Below are 23,603 nucleotides of genomic sequence, written 5' to 3'. Positions count from 1 at the left end.
TTAAACTAAACTATCCCTGTTCAATCGCACGTCATAAAGCGATGACAACATAAGTTAAAACCGTAATTAAACTAAACTATCCCTGTTCAATCGCACGTCATAAAGCGATGACAACATAAGTTATAACCGTAATTAAACTAAACTATCCCTGTTCAATCGCACGTCATAAAGCGATGACAACATAAGTTATAACCGTAATTAAACTAAACTATCCCTGTTCAATCGCACGTCATAAAGCGATGACAACATAAGTTAAAACCGTAATTAAACTAAACTATCCCTGTTCAATCGCACGTCATAAAGCGATGACAACATAAGTTATAACCGTAATTAAACTAAACTATCCCTGTTCAATCGCACGTCATAAAGCGATGACAACATAAGTTAAAACCGTAATTAAACTAAACTATCCCTGTTCAATCGCACGTCATAAAGCGATGACAACATAAGTTATAACCGTAATTAAACTAAACTATCCCTGTTCAATCGCACGTCATAAAGCGATGACAACATAAGTTATAACCGTAATTAAACTAAACTATCCCTGTTCAATCGCATGTCATAAAGCGATGACAACATAAGTTATAACCGTAATTAAACTAAACTATCCCTGTTCAATCGCACGTCATAAAGCGATGACAACATAAGTTAAAACCGTAATTAAACTAAACTATCCCTGTTCAATCGCACGTCATAAAGCGATGACAACATAAGTTATAACCGTAATTAAACTAAACTATCCCTGTTCAATCGCACGTCATAAAGCGATGACAACATAAGTTAAAACCGTAATTAAACTAAACTATCCCTGTTCAATCGCACGTCATAAAGCGATGACAACATAAGTTATAACCGTAATTAAACTAAACTATCCCTGTTCAATCACACGTCATAAAGCGATGACAACAATAGTTATAACCGTAATTAAACTAAACTATCCCTGTTCAATCGCACGTCATAAAGCGATGACAACATAAGTTATAACCGTAATTAAACTAAACTATCCCTGTTCAATCGCACGTCATAAAGCGATGACAACATAAGTTATAACCGTAATTAAACTAAACTATCCCCTTTCAATCGCACGTCATTAAGCGATGACAACATAAGTTATAACCGTAATTAAACTAAACTATCCCTGTTCAATCGCACGTCATAAAGCGATGACAGCATAAGTTATAACCGTAATTAAACTAAACTATCCCTGTTCAATCACACGTCATAAAGCGATGACAACATAAGTTATAATCGTAATTAAACTAAACTATCCCTGTTCAATCGCACGTCATAAAGCGATGACAACATAAGTTATAACCGTAATTAAACTAAACTATCCCCTTTCAATCGCACGTCATTAAGCGATGACAACATAAGTTATAACCGTAATTAAACTAAACTATCCCTGTTCAATCGCACGTCATAAAGCGATGACAACATAAGTTAAAACCGTAATTAAACTAAACTATCCCTGTTCAATCGCACATCATAAAGCGATGACAGCATAAGTTATAACCGTAATTAAACTAAACTATCCCTGTTCAATCACACGTCATAAAGCGATGACAACGTAAGTTATAACCGTAATTAAACTAAACTATCCCTGTTCAATCGCACGTCATAAAGCGATGACAACATAAGTTATAACCGTAATTAAACTAAACTATCCCTGTTCTCTCTTCATCAGCAGATATTCTCTGCTCATCTCACAACAGTTCCCACACCAGCGGTTTAGAGATTATCATGACAGAATATGCATTATAACAATAACACAAAAAATATAAAAAATAAAATATGAATAAAAAATAAAACAGCACTGTGTCCCAACAACCACACCCTCAAAAGTCCCTACTTTCTGTAATTACCAGATGCAAGTCATTAATAAGTACAAATGCCAAATATTAATCTACAAATGGTGGCTAGATTTACCAGCATGCTGGGAACTGAAAGCCCTCGGTCGCGCCGATGGAATTGAATTGAGAGGTTGCACAAAAGGTTCTTTCTTTTATTATGCTAATGGTCGGCTCTGACAGGCAGAACGGAGAAGAGAAGGGCGATTTAATTAGTGCTAAAGAGGAAACGTGGAATCATTTTCAACACAAACAACAAACTACTGACAAAGCAAAGGAAACGCCATTATACTGAGACTAAACCTTTCATTTGGCTGCTGGTTAATGGGGATAAGATGAAACAAACCTGACCTAGTTACGGACTGAAGCTGTGAACGTCTGCTGCATTGCTTCAGTCCTCCAACCTGGACTGAACCCCTCGATTTAAGAGCACATGCCACATCTTATTACTGTATGTTATCCAGGAATGTGATGCAGCAGAGCTGGACGTGCATTCATCGTGAAATGTTAGAAATCTCAGTGGAATCTGTAAAATTCAGTGGCATTTAGACCTGGAGGGCGTACGGTTAATAGCTTCTTTCTCTGAGTCTCTCCCTCGCTGTGTAGATCTGCTCATGCACGAACCCCACTATTGAGACGCAGTCGAGCATTGCATCAAAACACACTGCTTTGAGTCTTTATCGGATCCAAATCATTAAATAAGTGGATGTATTGTGTTTATATTCTAATGTGCCATTAAAGGGTTAGTTCACCTAAAAATGAAATGTCTGTCTGTCATTAACTCCTCCCCCTAATGTCGTTCCACACCCGTAAGACCTCCGTTCATCTTCACACACAGTTTAAGATATTTTATATTTAGTCCGAGAGCGTATGCAAGTGTATGCACACTATACTGTCCATGTCCAGAAACGGAATAAAAACATCATCACAGTAGTCCACAGGGCTCTCAAGTCTCACGCATTGGGCGTGAGACACACGCATTTCAACCCGCTCACACGCTCACACGCCACACCTTGTATTTCTCACGCAGAGAAATCGCCAGGGTAACACGCGCGCTATTAGAGGAATCAAGCGAGTTCCCCATAGAGTTCTGACGGCCCTGCCACGCACCAGTTAATCTAATAAAATTAGAGACCGAACAGCCAATCATAAAATAGATTTGCTGTATCTGGGTAAGATATAGATATTCCCTCCACCCAAGAACGTTTACGTTCTGATTCCAACGTCACATTCTGTGATTCACGCCACGGACTCGCTCATTGAATCAAATGCTTGCTGAAGTACCGTTAGTTGGCAAATAGAAGCAACGATGACAGACGCAGAGACACAAAGATAACGGTGTCAAGTTAAGTTTCTGACAGCACTTTGTTTTCTGTTCTTAATCCCTCAACAAAACTTAAAGGAAGCATTGTCTCAATCATGATTTGCATGAAATGCATTTTTCTATCGTACGGTATTGCGCTCTCACTCAGTGAACATCTGTGCTCTTCTGCACTCGTGAATGCAGTGATGGACAGCTGTCCTCATTCCACTGGTGTTTGGATGGGATTTTTTTTAAACTCACTTTCATTAATTAATTTATAAAAAGTAACTCCATTTTGTAAGATCATTTTCATTTAAGTAATTCCAAACATCACGAGGCAGACGACATTAGTGATCAAATACAGTCAAGTTATTAACACGCTGCACAGCACCACCCAGTGGATTAAGTTAAAACTGCGAGATTTAGAGGGATGCATTATGGATTTACTGCATTTAGGCCAGCGAAGCAATATAGTAAAATTTCAATATTATTTTTATTTTTCGAACATTAATTACAGATCAAATATATTCATGCTCACCCCTATTTATCGAAGCTGAAGTGTAGCGATATAAAATTTGCAATGCAATATGTAAAATGGCAATGCATTTCAAAATTTACATTTACATTTTCCATACCATGTGTGTAACATTTGGAGCAAAATGATAATTCAAATTGAATAATATAATTTACATTTGCTATTTCCTACACTAGTTTTAACATAAAATTTAAACATAAATTGTATATTGTTGGCTAATACTTTAACAAAATTAAAATTAAAATGTATTACAGAAATAATTACATGTGTTTAACATGTTCAAGCAATTCCAAAAATTATGCCACATCACCGCACTAGCCATTATTTTTAATGGAAAGGAGACATAGGTGTTATTCAAGCATTAATTAAATTTTGCATGGTGGCAAAAAAATTTTTTTTTACATTTTGTTATTTTAACTGAATTCAGAAATGCTTTTGAAATTAAAAACTTTGCTTTTAATAAACAAAATACATATTTGAAATAAAGACTGGAGTTGGGCGCTCCGTTCCCATAATCCACAGCCTTTGCTGTTATTTTGAGTGTACACAAATAAAAGTAGACAGTTTATAATTATGTCTTGTACTTAGCCTAAGGTGCCACCAACCTCTGGGCTGAAGGCCTCAAAAACCTGCTACCAACACCAATAAACAACACTAACCATTCTCTCTCTCTCAATTCAATTCAGCTTTATTGGCATGAATTGTCTCTGAACTCTCTCTCACTCACACAAACACACTAATTAAATACATATTTATTTTATTTGTACGAATTTGTCATTTTTCATATCAGACCCCCGTACCCAGCCAATCCCACGGCCGAAATCTCACTCTGAACTCAGTTCAAAACTTGAGAGCCCTGAGTCCATATGAGACATCAGTGGGTTAATTAGAGTCTCTTAATACATTTTTGTCCAAAAATAACAAAAACTATTATTACTTTATTCAGCATTGTCTTCTCTAAGGATATTTGTGTTCAATCCTCAAATAAAGATTCAAACAGTTGTGAATCAGTGAATTGATTCATGATTCGGATCGCGTGTCAAACTGCTGAAATCACGTGACATTGGTAATGTGAATCATTGATCGATTCACTGATTCATAACCGTTTGAATCTTTATTTGAGGTTTGAAAACAAACCGCGGAAGAGAAGCCAATGCTGAATAAAGTCGTAGTTTTTGTTATTTTTGGACCCAAATGTATTTCCGATGCTTCAAGAGACTCTAATTAACCCACTGATGTCTCATATGGACTACTTGTGATGATGTTTTTATTCCCTTTCTGGACATGGACAGTATAGTGTGCATACACTTGCATACGCTCTCGGACTAAATATAAAACATCTTAAACTGTGTGTGAAGATGAACGGAGGTCTTACGGGTGTGGAGCGACATTAGGGGGAGGAGTTAATGACAGACATTTCATTTTTCGGTGAACTAACCCTTTAAAGGAGGTGATTTGTTCACCTTCATGTTGCTCTACTCGTATTAATAATAATCTCTGAATTGTTGTTTTATATACTATGAAAAAATGTTGTGACCATACACTCAAAAAATATAGATATGACACATTTAAATTGTTGTTCACTTCATTCAATATTCACTTTTCTTAAACATATCTAATTTTGGTACAACTTAATTTAATTTTGTTCAGTTCAATCAACCTAATATATTTAAAACTGAAGTTTACTTAAATAATTTGTGTTAAAACTACATTAAATATTTGTGTTGACATAACTAACTGTGCAGTGGATCTGTAGTTCCCAGGAGGCTTTGCAAGAGATTACATTATGAGAGTAAATTTAGGAATTAAAGTGTTATTTTATGTGTTTTTCTGTAACGTTAGTGTTTAATGTTTAGTTATGTTGGACATTTAGAGGAGTTTCTGTAATGTTTTTGAATGCTGCGTGGTTACCATTATGCTGAATAGTGGCTTCGGATGTGGGGACATCAGTGATCAATGCTAATGTCAGGAGTTACACCAGCCTTCTCTTAAATTTTCATTATATACATTGTTTATGATGATGAAAGTTTGACACGTACAAAAAAATTCATGCTAAAAGAATATAAATATAATTTTAACTGTATTTGATAAAATTGAGTTGGATCAACTCAATTATATTTAATTGCATGAATTAGATTTTTATGAGTTGGGGGCTATACATATTTATATAATGGAAAACCTGCCATCAATTAAATTGAGTTTGTCCAATGAGTTATTTTTTTGAGTGATATATCAGCCAACATATCGGTATGGGCCGATATATGTTCATTTTTAATGTTATTGTTATCGGCCCAATAAGAAAATGTTGCTGATATATTAAAGCAGATGGATTATTTCTGAGCTGAGACACTTCAGATGTGCACTGTTCATCATAATGGGTTTGAGTTGCTTGAAATATGATTGAAAACACTTTAAAAAAAGGAAAATACGGTTCAGTGCAACATGTGCAGCAGAAGTCTGTCATATAAACTACTTCAAATCATAAGAACATCATAATTGTGTGCTTGGGACATGGTTTTTAATGGTGAGACTTTATTTTTGTAATCAGGCTCTTAAAAATTATATACAAATTTGGATTAAGATTTATCGGCCAGTATATCGGTTATCAGCTTTCGAATATGAAGAATTATCAAAGTTATCAAAGTTTTCATATCGGTCCATCACCAGACTTTTCTGGCTATCTCCAGACCAACCTCAATATTTTAAAGCTACACTGTGTAACTTTTTTAGTTTATTCTTAGCTAAAAACACTTAGTTCTTTCAAAAATATATGTGCTCATTAATGTATATTTACTTCTTTCAAGTAATAAAGTATTCTCATAAGTTTATAATATGCCATTGAAAACACATACGGGTGAAGGGTTCGAATGCCGGTCGCCATGTTGCTCCTCCATCTTGAAAGTACAGTAGCCAAAGAGGGACATACCCGTAAATTCAAGCTTTGCCTTTCGCGTTTTAACACTCGATGGCACCGTGTCGAATGTAAAGAGGGGGATTGCCATGTTAATCTTGGACTAAATCGGCCACCGTAGGAGTTAAAACGAAATCAGAATGGAGAGGAACAGAAACTATTATTCACTGGATGGTCATATACTTTTACACCACTAGATGGGGGAAAATATCACTCAGTGGAGCTTTAAGATTGAACATTGGTGTTGGGAGTCTGCTCTGTATTTTCTGCTGCACAAGAGGTGTGAACAACGGGCATAGTTCAAATGGCTCTGTATGCGATTGGATAGTCCTTCAACCAATCAGACCAATGATCCGGGTGACGTTTGCAGACAGGAAACGTGTCAACTAACGCGTTGGTTTGTAGCGTTGATCAGTGGTTGGCAGAAGCAGCAATGACATTGAGACATTTTTGCAGGTTGTGCTAAAAAAAAACATAAAAGTGAGTGGTTTTTTACACCCACCTGAGCGATTTGTTTGCTAAACTAAAGAAGCCATTGAGCATCATCGAGAGGTTAAAAGGGCTTGAATTGTCTCTCTCCGTCATCGTGTTAAACCCGCCAATTGCACGCCAGGTGGATAAGCCGGCTTGTGATTGGTCCCAGCTGATTTGTAGGAATATGTTCAGGTTTCCAGCCTGAGTTTCAAGGCGAAATCAAATCGCTGGCAGATCGGGCTGGGTTTACCCACACTGCACTGTAAAATAGGGCACAATGTACTGTATAAATATGAAGGAATTTTCCGTATTGGTTTTTTACAGGTGTTTTACCTGTATTTTAAGTTATACATTGAATTTGTTTGTGTTTTAAGGTTTAACGGACATTTCCGTAAAATTACTGGATAATGTACTGGCAGAAAATTACATGACAGAACGAACATTTCTGTCGAACATTTCTTCTGGAAAATGACAGAACATTTTCCGTTTTTATTTGTACTATCCCTAGACCATACACAGATGACAAGCTTCAAAAATGACATAAAAAATGTAATCAGAACAAAAGTTGTCATAATTTACTAAAATTCTTGCATGCACATATTTGTTTTAATGTATCTGAACAAATGCATTTAAGAGATTTTTTGGTTACACTTTATTTTAAGGTGTCTTTGTTACACTGTAATTATACATTTACTGAGTAATATTACAGGACAGCTCCGGTGAGAAATGCCCCTCGGGGTAATTAACAGATGGTTAGCGAGTAGATCGTTCTCTGGGATGCGTTTTCATGAAAATCGAATGTAAAGAGTTTTATCTCTAAAAACAGATTAGCTTATAGCGCTTGTCTATGGGGCATGGAATAAGCGAAATTAAATCGCTAGCTAATACCACTAAGTAACTAAGTACTTTAAGTAACTACATGTTGTTACTATAGGAGTAGGATTAGGGTTTGGTTTAGGGTTAGTTGCATGTAATTATGCATATTTTTATAGTTATTACTATAGTAACTACATGTAATGTGTGTAACAATGACAGTGTAAAAGAAAGTGTTACCAATTGTTTTAATTTTATTAATTTTTGCTCTGTTCCTCAGATACAACTATCATTTAATCTATTTATTTGATGATTTGAAATAAAGTTGCGTTTATATTTCTGTAGTTTATGCTTTCCCAGTCGTCACGTGACCTTCACTGTTGAAATGTGGCTGAAATAATGTCAGGGCTGAACATGTCGAAACAATATTTAATTCTGAATGGTTGTAAAAAGGTTAAAAATGATCAAGACTTTGAAACAGTGTTGCACTATAAACATTGGTGTCTTTTACAAAAACAAAATGTTTGATTCAACCTTGATCCATGATGTTTATTTAATTATTTTATTTTATTTATTTTTTATTTTCGAACATAGAGAATAATAAAAATACAATAATGTTCAAACATTTTAAAAAGAAAAAGTAAAGATGAAAAATAGAAGATTAGAAAAATTAAATAAAACACACAGCAAAGTATCTTAATTTCCTGTAAAAACATGCTTCTATCTCATGTACGATAAAGGAGTAAGAAGTGAAACTTATATCCTCCTACCCCTTTAATTCTTAATTTCCTTTGATTAACATACATATGCCTACGCATACACATATACACATCTACATATATACATACATACGCATGTACACATTTGTATAAATACATACATACACCCATATCTATACCCCTATATCCACATACACCCAAATCAAAACATAGGAGCGCTCCCATTTTCCTACAGTACTTCTTGATATTTCTTTAAGGGGGGGGTGAAATGCTGTTTCATGCATACTGAGCTTTTTACACTGTTAAAGACTTGGATTCCCATCCTAAACATAGACAAAGTTTCAAAAACTAATGTTGGACGTTTGATGGAGTATTTCTATATCAAAAATACTCCTTCCGGTTTCTCACAAGTGTCGGAGAGTTTTTTTCGAGTATGGGTCGGCTTGACTTTAATAGAGCGGAAGGTCCTTGTATGGGCCGTACGGGCTCTTCTCCCGGTAGGGTGCGCGCGCGTGACTAGAGAGAGAGAGAGGAAATGCACGCCGTAAACACTCGCTCAGCTGCAGATCCAGTCGTCCGTGAACACTTCTGTCGTTATAGTCCGTGCTGCGCTCCACTTTATTCCTATGGGTGACGTCGAGCGACTTCAACGCTTCAGCACAGCATTCCGGGAAGGCAGCGCTGCATTTGAACCGATTTGAACGCAGAAATGACGGGAAGATTCAAGGCATAGCTTCAGTCGCGTCGCAAAGTGGATTTCCACGGTCACTGCTGTCACAGGACTTCACCAAATCATACCAAAGAAGTGTGTTTTTGACGGAGCGGTCCCAGCGATAAAGGTTCGGTCCTGCTTTGGAAGCAGCCGGTGAGTAAAACTGCTTCAGATGTCTCTGCTGTCGGCTATCGTCACGTGAGTAAACATCAGTAAACGACACGAGACGGACATCCTGATGTTGCCGTTTCTCCTGTTCAATTTATTTCAGCCTCAGATTTGATTGTGGATCATTATCTGTATTATCTGTGATAGCGATGGGTTTCTCCACGCTTGAGGACGTCACCGCTTTGTGCACATTCGTCATTCTTTAGCTCCGCCCACACGATACGCCTCCAGCCGCTCGTTTTTTTCCGGAAAGACTCGGTACAGCCCATATTTCTTTTATAAATATGATAAAACTAAAGACTTTTCGGAGATATGAAGGATGCAATACTACTCTATAGGTACTCAAGATTAACATGAGATTGACTGACACTGAGTGTTTCACCTCCCCCCCTTTAAGAATCTTTTCTCTATATATATTTTTTAAAGAGGAATATGTTAGAACATTTCTTTAAGTTTTTATCCATTTATTCCACAATTTAACTCCACATATTGATAAACATAATTTTTTTCTTGTTGTACTAAATCTATTAATCTTAAAGTTTCCACTTCCCCTTTAAGCCGGGTGCACACTGTGCGGTTTTGCTCACGATTTGTCCGTCTGAGACAAATTGTACTAATCCTAAAAGATTCCTCTGCTCCTCGATTAAATCTGACGTCTTTGATCATTAGTTTGACATGTTCACCGGCAGCCGATTAATGAGCGCTGCGATCAAATTTCACCTCAGACCAAACTCTGGCAGTGTCAGAAGATTTGGCACACAATCCTGCAGTGTGACTTCTCCTACGACGACCGTCAAATATCTCGGTTTTTCAAGACAAACTATGACCCAAACGAGAGCTAGAGATTTCTTTGTAGCCACCATTTTAGTTCCTCCTGTAATGCCACTCAACATGTCATTCATTGATGATATAAAACTCCGGACGAGTTTTCTAGCGTGCGTCCGTCTTTAGCGAGCCTTGACTATCGTGCAGTCTGACATTAATGACAGATGAGATCTTACAGTGACTACGTTTACATGGACAACAATACTCCGATATTAATCTGATTAAGACAATACTCTGATTAAGAGGCTACCATGTAGACAGCGATTTCTAATTACCTTAATCTGATTAAAGTCATAATCGAACTAAACATAAATCGGATTAAGACATGTGGAGTATGCCTATTTTAGTCGCATTATCAGAGACATGTACACACCTTAATCTAACCATTAATGTCGTGTCGGAGATTTCACCGCATTTTGTGACAGGACACATAACGTTACGCACAACAGGGGAGTGCAGAGGGGAGGCTTTGTGGGTTGGAGCCTCTGCCCTTTTTGAAAATTAATCAAAAGTGCCCCTTTCAACAATCATCGATAATATTGTGGCCAATAAAACAAAATTGGAATTATACTTAATATAACAACGTGTAATATAACAACAGTAACAAATGGTGGAAAAGTCGCGTTTATCTTTTACGGATCTGTCAGTCTGAAAAGTCGTTGCCATAAACGTTGTTGCTATGGGCGGTGTGTGTTTTACTTGACTGTTCATTGTAAACACTGCATCCGCTCTCTCTATTTTTATTTTTGTTGTAATTATTGTAAAAGTAAAATACAAAAAGTTTGTATCTATCGCAAACCAGATGGGTCATTCAGTGAACGCCTGTGGCTCGACGGCAGGAAAAACAATCCAGAGTCATGATTTTTAAACCTTTTTCATAATTAATCAAAGCTATTATTCTACATGTAGGCTGTCAATAAGGAGGAAAGAGGGGCAGTGTCTCTTCAAAAAAAACAAAAAGAGGCAATACATAATATTACAAAAATAAATCAACGTAAATGTAGATATAAAACATTATAAAAACGCATGTTTTGTTATACTTCTTAATGTAAAGTAACACGGTCCAACAGCGACACCCGCAGGTGAAGTTAGACGTGCCATAATCGATCTATGTTCTATCACATGTAAAACGGGAACATGAACGGAGTACTCTAAAAGCAACTCATGTAAACACCTTAATCAGAATATTGTCTTATTTAGAATAAGGTCAATAATTAGATTACTGCTGTCCATGTAAACGTAGTCAGTGTGACGTGGCTTACAGCGGGTTCGTGTTCGTACAGTCTGACAAGGGACATTCGCAAAGGATTTTGAAAAATCGCGCCGTGCAGGACCCATAAGTTGTACCCTCCCTCTCAAAAAAACAGAGGTGGGCAGTAACTAAGCACTTTTACTTGAGTACTGTACTTAAGGACACTTTTTGAGGATCTGTGCTTTACTGGAGTATTATTTTTTCTGTAAACTTAGGACTTTAACTTCACTACATTTGAAAGACAAATGTCGTCCTCTTTACTCCACTACATTTCTATCAAGGTCCTCGAAGTGGAAAGTCGTTTCTGTCGCAGATTTGAAAGTCAGTGGATGATTTTTTTCTTCTTTAAAAGGTGTTTGGGTTTTTGCAGAAAGCCTTTCAGGAATCACTCTTGTAGAGTCTCGTGAAGTTCAATGATTTCACAGCATTTATTAAACACTGATTTATAGTTTAGAGCAAAATGGAAGAAGATGGATGTCAAAATGCTCATTTAGTGGAGTATTCACATAAAGTTGATTATGTCTTCAGTGAAGGTGAACAGTGTGAGAATATCAGATGTGTATCAGTGTATTGGATCCGTGCATTCGGCCTTAAAGTGACAGCAGCTTTATAAAGAGCTTTGTAGTTGAGTTTAAGTTAGTCGTCTGCTAATGTGTCAGATTGAGCGTCACTGACTGGCTTAAACCATGATGGCATAATGTGCATTTATACAACTATAATACAATAATGCGGCGACATAAAAAAGGAAATTACGTACTTTTCAAAATAAATACTTCTGTACTTTTACTCAAGTAAAAATCATTTTTTACAACTTTCCCTTGTAACGGAGTAATATTTGACCACTAGTACTTTCACTTTTACGCAAGTAATGAAGTTGTGTACTTTGTCCACCTCTGCAAAAAACATATTTTTGAAAAGAAAAAAAAAAATCAAAAAACATGTTGATTTTCCTGTGAATAAATTATTATTTATTGTATGGAAAACTGCGGCTTGGACATTCTTCACAATTTCTCCTCCTTTTTCCCCCCACACGTAAACAACATGATGGTGATCATTTCCAGACACATTAGCAAACACACAGGATCAGGTTTATCTCTGGCTGCTGTAAGTTGCTGTTGTGCGGCCCGTCTTGACCCTTGTCTCTAACTCGCCTTGTTCTCAGTTCAAATTGGATTTGAGCGTTCAGTGGCGGAGCCCACAGAATCATCCTCTTGTTTCAATGCAATCCCTCAATCCCGCTGAAAGACAGCGAGACGGATGGGGGAGGGACAGCGCTGTGTCAGCGGAGGGGACGATGGGTGAAACTACGGCCAAATGCAATGAAAGAGTGTCCAGATGGACTGAGGATATTCTCTTGCAATACAATGCAGTTACTATGAAGTTCTGGGAGTTTGCCAATGCTGTATTCTTTCTCAAATTCTGCACATTTCCCCTCAGAATTAATGCAAAGATCAATGCAATTAAAGTAAAAAAAAATGCAACCGAGTTTGGCAGGGATGATGCAATTTTGTAGGCCAGAACCCAGACACAATTTGCATTTTAGCACTACCATTTCAATCGTCCTGCTGCTGAGGTCAGTGGGTTTCTGGTTAAAGGGCAAGTTCACCCAAAGATTATTATAACCCCATTATTTTTAGCTTACGAATGCTGCGGATGTAGCTTAAGTGTTTTGAACTGCAATGTTGAATACGTAAGGTGGTCTGGTGGAAGCTAATATTTTACTTTATACCGTGTTAAATATGGATATTTTTCTTACACAAACCCATCGATTCGCTTCAGAAGACCCGAGCCATGTGGAGTACTTTCATAATGGATGGATGCACTTTTATGAGCTTCAAATTTGGGATGGAGCCAGGACATTTTTCAATATAACTCTGATTGTGTTCATCTGAAAGAAGAAAGTCATATACACAGGATATCATTTTTGGTTGAACTACCCCTTTAAATGCCTGAAATAAGGTCTGTGGTGAACCCCTTTGGACCTGCGGCAGGCGCACAGATCATTTTTCAGACCCACCCTAAGAGCACCTGTGCCATGAGCTTCAGACCACAAGCTCAGATCATTAAAATTGGGCCCAGTGACTGTTAACTGGCCTTAGGAATCATAAACTTTTGTTGGTCACAGAGCTTATCCAATAGCCAATTGAAAATCCTATTGTTTTTTTTTTTGTGTGTGTGTGTGTGTGTGTGTGTGTTTTTCTGGTTGGTCTACAAAAATATGTTATTATTATTGCAGAATCAACTAGCCACACAACTTTAGGTATCATCCATGTTCATAAAGCACACACTGCAAAAAAAACAAAAAAAATCTTATTTCTAGTCCAAACATCTAAAAATTCAAGCAAAAGTAATTGTCTTGTTTTGGAGGAAAAATTACTCAAAATGAAGAGAGTTTTTGCTTAAAATAAGCTAAATAATCTGCCAATGGGGTGAGTAAAATAATCGTAATTCATAAATTTGTTTACCCCATTGGCAGATTATTTAGCTTATTTTAAGCAAAAACTCTCTTCATTTTAAGTATTTTTTTCCCAAAACAAGACAATTACTTTTGCTTGTCTAGTAAATGTTTCTTAATGTAAGAATCTTTAGATATTTTGACTAGAAACAAGACAAAAATACTAAGTAAGAAAATGATTTTTTGCAGTGCAAATGTGTGTGTTGGTTTGTGGACGTCTCCTTGGACAGCTGTTGGATCAGTTTAATGACAGCTGTAAATGTCAGGGACACCAGCAAACATCCATTTCTGTCCCACTCAGACGGGACAGCAGACAAACTCTCCGCTTGGCATGACACGATCACTATTGATCGCCCGTTTATTCTCGGAGGGCAAAGAGACGCTGTTTCTGTGGGCCGATTGAGAACTCCAGGGCTGTGCTATTCGATAAGCAGAAAACAAACCATATTTTTGGAAAGCCAGACTGTTGACGGCACTCTCGTGACACAGGTCAGACTCATGAACGGCCTGTTTATTTGCTCATCGACTGCTTGCTGATGAATTCGGTGCTGAGCAGGAGTTCTGCTGTATTGCGGCACGGTGCCGCACCGCTCAGCTGTTTCTTTTTATTTACTCAAGTTTTCACATCCATTTGTGTTTCTATCATCCCCGTCCCTTCTCACAGCTTCCACACTGCAAAAGATGCTTTTCTTACTTAGTATTTTTGTCTTGTTTCGTCCAAATATCTAAAAATAAGAAGTATTTACTAGACAAGCAAAAGTAATTGTCTGGTTTTGGGAAAAATAACTCACAATGAAGAGAGTTTTTGCTTAAAAAAAGATAAATAATCTGCCAATGGGGTGAGAAAAATAATCTTAATTCAAACAGAAAACAAGATTATTTTTCTCACCCCATTGGCAGATTATTTATCTTATTTTAAGCAAAAACTCTCTTCATTTTGAGTTATTTCCCCAAAACGAGACAATAATTTGGACTTGTCTAGTAAATGTTTCTTAATGTAAGAATTGTTTGATATTTAGACTAGAAAAAGGACAAAAATACTAAGTAAGAAAAGCATCTTTTGCGGTGCACCTCTATCTTCTCTTCTAAAGAAGAACATTTTCATTCTTTTGTGTCTTGCTTTTTATGTCCATTTCATCCTTCCTTTACTTCTCTTCACCTAGAAGAAAATCATAAAGCTTGCTCAGGTTATGTTTCGTACTACTTCTCCTAAAAGGCAAGATGAAATCAAGATGGTCTTATTGTTATTGATTTATTAGCGTACATTATTGCAATAAAGGGAGATGTATTCATTACCCTCAATGTATGACACTTTCCTTTTCACTAAAAGCAAGTCCTTGAAATGTTTCTCATATATCCAGTTTCGCCAAGAAATATGCTAGTAAAATGGGTTGCAAATGACAATTTATGTTGACTTTGACAAAGTTATTCAGTATTGTGAACTCAATGTTAACTAAAAGCATACTCTAAAAATAGTTTTAAATGTAAAAGAAAATTTAGATTTATTTATTTTTATTTATTTATTTTTGGTGATTTTTGACCGAAAAATGGTACAAAACTTGGTAAAGTTTCTTATTAAAAAAATGATGGTCATGATTATAAATGTTTAAATGGTCCTGAAAAAGTAGTCACACTTGTAGTATTGATCGCAGTTTCAAACACTTCTACCTGAAGCTTCAGATCGTTCAGAATCAGCGTATTGATTCATGATTCATGAATCGATTCACTGATTCATTAAGCTCCGAGGCTTCAGGAACAAGTGTTTGCCCATCACTATATAAGTCGTTATTTAGTGTTTTTTGCGCTCACACTATTCTCATCTCTTCATCAATGATTGTAGAGCCGCTGTAGTGAGATGGGCTTTGTAACGACGTCTTTAGTGCCTTTATGGGTCTTGAGAGAGGAAATGACATTGGTGTCAATGAAGGCCTTTCTGAGCCATCGGATTTCAACACTAATATCTTCATCTGTGTGTGAAGATGAACGGAGGTCTGACGGGTGGCCAACCACAGGAGGAATTAATCACACAATCTACATTTTTGGGTGAACTAACCCTTTAAGCACTCGATTTGTTCTCCATTTAATCTCATTGCTGTATTTGAGATGTAATGTTTCTTTCTTATGGGAACCACTACACGTATAGTTCTGTTTCTTCCATCTCTCATCATCACACCTCTTTCTCTCATTGGCACATCCGTAGTGCTCATGTACAGTAGCTGCATTATTGGAATTAATTATTCATGAGTCGACAGCATGCTGTGCTGAAGAGGACTGTTGCACAGTAAAGCTGGATCTCGGCTGCTAGAGTCACAGCCAGGGGGTCGAGATGTGTGTTTGCTGAAATAACAAGCCCTGCAGAAGATGCTCTGAGAGAGAGCCCGAGGTCCGCTCTCGTGACGGTTGCATGACTGCCGCCATCGCATGACTTCATGTGCACTGGAGTGAAAGTCACGAAGCGACACACACTCTAAAATGTTAATAAAGCGTGTGCTCGATGGACAAGCACTGCACATTACCCCAGTGAGGCTCAGCACAGAAAATAGATTAATCTATCAGGATTAGTGCGGAAATGCAGATTTATCTGCTGATTCTGATGCGGGCCAGGTGTGCAGTTACGCAACAAAGTCAAAAAGTCTGCCTTTTGTGTTTCCACATGATATTGGAGAAATCTTAGATGGTATTGAGCAATCTGAACTGATTCTCAGAAATATCTGACGTCACTTATAAACCAGAGAAGCTAGTAACAAGAAATCTCAATGGATTTGCTCTGAAATGGCTTAAAGGTAGTTTTTTTTCCCCAAGAACCATAATTTAAACCAAACATAATTGGTTACCACACAATGTTTTACCAAAATGGTGTCAAGAATAATACTGTCAAATCAATTAAATGCAATTATTCACATACATACGTATATATATATATATATATATATATATATATATATATATATATATATATATATATATATATATATATATATATATATATATATATATATGTGTGTGTGTGTGTGTGTGTGTGTGTGTGTGTGTATGTGAGTGAGTGAGTGAGTGAGTGAGTGAGTGAGTGAGTGAGTGAGTGAGTGAGTGAGTGAGTGAGTGTGTGTGTGTGTGTGTGTGTGTGTGTGTGTGTGTGTGTGTGTGTGTGTGTGTGTGTGTGTGTGTGTGTGTGTGTGTGTGTGTGTGAGCCTGTTTATGTGGTTTATGAGGACACAAATTTGTATAATTACATGGGTATTACACTGGTATTACACTATAAATGTGGTTTATGAGGACATATCAAATGTCCTCATAGTTCAAATGGCCTTAAAAACATACTAAATTATGTTTTTTTTAGAAAGTAAAAATGCAGAATGTTTCCTGTGATGGGTAGGTTTAGGTTTAGGGGCAGTGTAAGGGGATAGAAAATACGGTTTGTACAGTATAAAAACCATTACGCCTATGGAGAGTCCCTGTAAACCACATAGACCAACATGTGTGTGTGTGTGTGTGTGTGTGTGTGTGTGTGTGTGTGTGTGTGTGTGTGTGTGTGTGTGTGTGTGTGTGTGTGTGTGTGTGTGTGTGTGTGTGTGTGTGTGTGTGTGTGTGTGTGTGTGTGGTCACTCCACCTGCTGAGAGAGTCTCGTGAACGTTTTAAATAAAATAATAAAAAAAAAATAAAAAAAAAAAAAATAAAAAAAAATAAAAAAAAAAATATATATATATATATATATATATATATACAAGCAACTATTCATTATAATAAATACATACATTTTAAATATATAATCACAAACTTTTATTTTGGATGCGATTAATCGCGGTTAATTGATTTTTTACAGCACTAATACTAATTACAAATTTTCATGTAAATGCGCTAATGTAACAATTTATAGTAAACAACAGTATTTAACTACATTTTTGAGGGATGATGCAAATTAATTGTTCATTCAGAGTTTGAAATTGATTAATTGAATTTAACTGATTCTTAGAATTGAATCGGATTTATCCATTATAATGATACAAAGATACAGGAGTATCAATAAATCTCAAAGTATTTGCTCTGAAATGTATTAAAAGGAGCCTTAATTTCAATCAAGCATCATCGCTGCCAAGTAGATTCAAATTGTTTAAAGTCAGCATAAAACTGAGGTTGCGCTCGTCTTTTCTTCCCCATCGTGCCGTATATCTGAGTGAAACGCTTCTCAAACAAGAACAAATGTGGGGCGGGGCTTGATTTAGTCTGTGGGGGATTGATTGGACGGCTGTGGTCTGCTATTGGTGGATCTCATGTGAGTGACAGGTGGCCCCGCCCTCGTCATCAGAGAAGGGATGAAGAGATGAGATGTCACTGTTATTCTGATGCAAGATTACCAGCAACATGAATTTAAAAAAAAAAAAAAAAGTTAAATCATCTATAATAAACACAGTAATATTCAATAAAAAAAGTATTGTCCATTTTAATTTCATAACTTTAATGCAGTAAAAACAACCCATACGAAACTTGGCCATTTAAAAAAATGCATCACAATCATTATATTCACAATATTGCTTATTTTTTCAGTGACAGAATCATAGTGAATATTCAATGTGTTGCCCAGCTATAGTCGATATGCATGTGTATGAACATATAATCGAATAGTCTCTGTTAGATCCAGACTAGCTTAATCTTTCTACTTTATGTAGGATTACATATATTTCAGACTCTAATTATGCTTATGATTTCATCTCTAGCAGATCAGTTCTCATTGGTCCTGATGGTTGTGAAGGCCCGTCTCCGCCACCTCGTTACCAGTCCACACAAGAGAGATGTGATGTCCTATCACACGCTGAGATTTCTGCGTTCTGGAGCTGTTAGGACACAAACCACACCAAGGTGAGATGCTTCCAATCAAGCTACTCTGGGAGTGAAAAGATGTAAATTAATTGCAGGTGTCACAAATAGATGCTTCAAGCTGTGACCGAAAGCACATTTTCAATTATAAACACGCAGGGATTTGTCTTTCTGAAGATGCTGAGCTTTCACTCCCTCAGGGATTATTTCTGATGTGGCTTTGATTGTGAATTTGAATAAATGCATCCTGTGCTGTGCTGTGAGAACAGGTAGTTGGTGTTAAAGGAATACACTATATTGCCAAAAGTATCCAAATCATTGAATTCAGGTGTTCAATCTCTTCATAGCCACAGGTGTATAAATCAAGCTCTCGGCCTGCAGACGCTTCTCCACACATTAGTGAAAGAATGGGTCGCTCTCAGGAGCTCAGTGAACTCAAGCGTGGGGCCGTGATAGGCTGACACCTGTGCAATAAGTCCATTCCTGACATTTCCTCACTACTAAATATTCCACGCTCAACTGTTAGTGGGATTATAACAAAGTGGAAGCCATTGGGAACAACAGCAACTCAGCCACAAAGAGTTAGACCACGTAAAATCACAGAGCGGGGTCAGCGCATGCTGAGGGTCACAGTGCGCAGAAGTCACCAACTTTCAGAGTCAATCGCTCCAGACATCCAAACTTCTGTGGCCTTCAGATGAGCTCAAGAACAGCGTAGAGAGCATCATGAATGGGTTTCCACGGCCGAGCAGCTCATCCAAGCCTTACATCACCAAGAGCAATGCAGAGCGTGGGATGCAGTGGAGTAAAGCAGCCGCCACTGGACTCTAGAGCAGTGAGACGTGTTCTCTGAGTGACCAATCACGCTTCGGTCTGACAATCCCATGGACGAGTCTGGGTTTGGCGGTTGCCAGGAGAACGGGACTCGCCTGACTGCATTGTGTCAAGTGTAAACTTTGGTGAAAGGGGGTTTATGGTGCGGGGTTATTTTTCTGGGGTTGGGGTTGGGCTTGGCCCCTTAGTTCCAGTTAAAGGAACTCTTAATGCTTCACCAAGACATTTTGGACAATGTCATGCTCCCAACTTTATGGGATCAGTTTGGGAACGGCCCCTTCCTGTCCCAGCATGACTGCGCTCCAGTGTACAAAGCGTCGCTCCATAAAGACATGGATGAGGAGTTTGGTGTGGAGGAACTGGACTGGCCTGCACAGAGTCCTGAGCTCAACCAGATAGAACAGCTTTGGGATGAATTAGAGCGGAGACTGAGAGCCAGGTCTTCTCGTCCAACAACAGTGCCTGACCTCACAAATGAGCTTCTAGAAGAATGGGCAAAAATCCCCATAAACACACTCCTAAACCTTGAGGAAAGCCTTCCCAGAAGAGCTGGAGCTGTTAGAGAGGGTGGGCCGACTCCAGATTAAACCCTACGGATTAACAATGGGACGGCATTAAAGATCATGTGCAGGTAAAGGCAGGCGTCCCAAAACTTTTGGCAATGTAGTGTAGTAGTTTATCCAAAAATGATAAAGTCTAGTATATTTTGCTCACCCTCATGTTGTTCATCTGCTCTTTTCAATATGATGAACGCAAACAGAGAACTTTTGCTCCTAAAAGACATAAATATACCATAAAAGTAGTCCATATGACTATTTATAAGGAAAGTAATTGCTCCTGCGTCAACTTCCATTTAGGTCAGCTTCACAGTGCAGTGGGTCACAGTCACATTGCATGAGTGTTGAAGGCCAGTGCACTCAACCAACAATGTGAAGCACTCAAGCGCGTATAATAAATACTAACGCCAGATTAACATCTACAGTCCTTCTTGCATTGGGGAAGATCCTCTCGAATGCTTGACCCAGTGACTGAGCTCAAGGGTTACGGTTACGTGTAAAAGCAGATTCTTTCGGTAATGGATCGTGATGAGAGGAAGTGTGAGCAAGACATCAAGCGGCCTTACTTAACAGCGCGCATAGTGCTTATTATAGACGTCTGCGTTAGTGCAGGAGGAGATGGGGGTTGGGACAGACGTGGGAGGGAGGTGTAGAGTTACTGTAGCCAGCATTAATAGATACTTCGAGGTGGTTCAGAGCTGAGAGCAGCTTTCCGGTGATCTGAACCACACGCTCGGTCCTGTAGCTGTTAGTATGACTTATAGAGCGCTGTTTGTTATTGTGAGCATCATTAGGTGCCAGCTCTATCGTTATTGACAGCTCTAATCCCCAGACTTTGATTTATCACCCTTCATGTCTGTCTCTTTGCCCTCTTATCCTGCTACAATATAACAAGACCAAAACTCAAACAATAAATGTTGTTTTGGCGCTCTTTAATATGGCGTGACCATAGACTGTAAAAATATATGGACGTAGTGTCCGTGGCGTCACCCATAGGATTCCGATAAGCCGTTCTGAGGCTTAAAGTAGGGGCGAGCTGGCCGTTGCCATCTTGCAAGCGCGTCAACGCGTGTCACTCCCGGTGTCATGACAAATCCTGTCCGCCTATGAAATTGTGTCCGCAAGGACCCCCAGAGCGATTCTATTAGCTGAAAGAAATTTTAATAGGTAATCTGTTCAGAGCCTGATTACAATTATTGCAAAATCGCTTTTTGATTTTTGCTGTTTAAATTGTGTTAAAATAGTCTTTAATGTCTTACAAATCATATGTTTCATATACTAGTACTATATAACTGAAGCTATACGTTTTTATATAAGATATATACAAGCATATATGTATATAATCTTTTGATTTTGTGCACATGCTCTGTATATTGCTGTTTTTTTTTATTTTATTCTTTATTATTTACATTACACGTACATTACTATGTCATGATTTTGTATTGGTATCAGTCAAAATAATTCAGAACATGTTTTTGCTCCCATAGCAATCAATTACATATTTCAAATAAATGTTTTGTGTGTGTATGTGTGTACTTAGTATGGCAATGAAGTCATAGTTTATTTTTAAACAATTGCTTGTCCAGAACCATGTATAACAATTTTGATCAGGCATTTAAAACCGCTACCAGCGGACACGATTTCATAGGCGGACAGGATTTGTCATGACTCCGGATAACAGAAAATGGGCAAAAGGGCGGGATGTGGGCGGAGCTTAGGTGACACGATGACGATAGACGGCGGATAAATGGCTAGCCACCTGTCACTCAAAGTAACCACGCCCTAAAATAATACATAACTTTAAGGCTTTATATAATGTAAACTAATGAGTTATAAAAAAACTCACCCCCCTCACAGTTGTCATGAAGGTCAAAATTAGCCGTATAGACCAAACCACAGTTTGTACCAGGCTGTAAACATGTTTTTTTCTGCTGTAAAGTTGGCCATTTTAACATGGGGCTCAATGAGATTCTGCTCCTTCTGGAGCCGCTCTAGTGGCCAGTTGAGGAACTGCAGTTTACATTACTTCCGTATTGGCTTCAAGAGAGATCGCGAGAGGTTGCCGCTGGGGCGTGACAGATCGCTGTAGTGCTTGTGAACCGATCATCTAACCTCTACTACTAGTTACAGCAGCAAATAAACATGACGAACATCAGAAGGTGTGGAAAGAAACAGAACAACTTCCTGAAATCAATCCCGTCACATGTAATCCATCAATCTGTTTCAACCGCCGAAAGACGTCAATAAAACAGTGACAATGAATTCACCTCAAGAAAGCTATTCATGTGTTCATTAGTTAGCAAGAAAAAAAATAACTCTAGAGAAGATAATTTTGCTAAATATATGTCCTGTATTACATATTAATTATATTTTTACTTAACCTGTTAGTGATGTCTTCAATACCCTATATAATGTATGTTTGAATAAATCTGTCATGAAAACAGGTCATTACAGTTTATTGTTTAAATGTTTATATTTCACCAACAAGCTGAAGTAGAAACAAAAACTGCCTCGTGTGCATTTAAAGGTGCCCTAGAATGAGTTGAAACAATATGTTAAATGGTTCTCTGATATCTACATAGAGGGTGTGTGGCTTATTTAAGGGTTCAAATTGTCACGATACAGTTTTACAGGTCCATTTACAACCCTATAAATTGTCCCTAGGTCTGGTTTTGCCTTATTTGGAAGAGTCATGAATATTAATGGGGAGGTTATGCATCCTACCTTTTGTTTGATCCTGTTTCTGATGAAGATAAAGCTTTTGAGGAACAACCCATTGTTTTGAGATAGGAAATGGACGCTTTTGAGTGTTACGTTTAGTCTTTATTTTCAGTAAGTCCTGCAAAACAGTATAACTTTAGCCTACATGTGAACTAGCATTAACTTTACACGTTAACTCATATCATCAGCAGTCACAACATTGTGTTTGGCATTTTAAAAACATTTTAATAATTGTAGTTCATCACCGTATGATTTTACAATGATAGCTTCACTTGAGTCACAAACTCTACACAGCGAACTGGGTAACGTTAGCGCATACATATATTGTTTGTACAGAACAGTAAAGGTGTTTTTATTTTTTATTTACAAATGGACTAATGTTAGATGCCTTGTCAAATGACTATCGTTTTAACTTTAGTGGTGGAGAAGGTGACGTTAGCTAGAATTGAAGTTTCACTTCACAGATTAAATGCTGTTTAAGATCCTGTGTGACATGATTTTCTAGGGTCAGATGTTCAAAACATTTAATCTGGATCAAAATGATCTGGATTTGGAAATCCCATGTTTTGCTATCCAGGATCAAGTAATCCATTTTACTCATGTGCCGCAAAATTGGATTGGATCACCCTGATCCAGATACACACTTTTTCAGATTACCAAATCT

General features: G+C 37.6%; 2 protein-coding genes across 4 annotated transcripts in view; one reads left to right on the top strand and one right to left on the bottom strand.

Annotated features, from left to right (window-relative positions):
• Nucleotides 1-23,603, bottom strand: part of gnpda2 (glucosamine-6-phosphate deaminase 2) — a 469,370-nt gene that overhangs the window by 27,348 nt on the left and 418,419 nt on the right. The gene's annotated exons all lie outside the window — the stretch shown is intronic.
• Nucleotides 1-23,603, top strand: part of frmpd1b (FERM and PDZ domain containing 1b) — a 76,605-nt gene that overhangs the window by 8,284 nt on the left and 44,718 nt on the right. For all 3 annotated transcript variants that reach the window (XM_067458103.1, XM_067458102.1, XM_067458104.1), the window contains exon 2: nucleotides 18,731-18,869. The gene's annotated coding sequence lies outside the window, so the exon portion shown is untranslated. The remainder of the gene's footprint in view (nucleotides 1-18,730; nucleotides 18,870-23,603) is intronic.

The sequence above is a fragment of the Pseudorasbora parva genome, chromosome 11, assembly GCF_024679245.1.
Source record: "Pseudorasbora parva isolate DD20220531a chromosome 11, ASM2467924v1, whole genome shotgun sequence".
In the NCBI taxonomy this organism is placed as follows: domain Eukaryota; kingdom Metazoa; phylum Chordata; class Actinopteri; order Cypriniformes; family Gobionidae; genus Pseudorasbora; species Pseudorasbora parva.
Note: the sequence above shows the minus strand (reverse complement) of the source record. Positions and strands in the feature narration are given on the sequence as shown.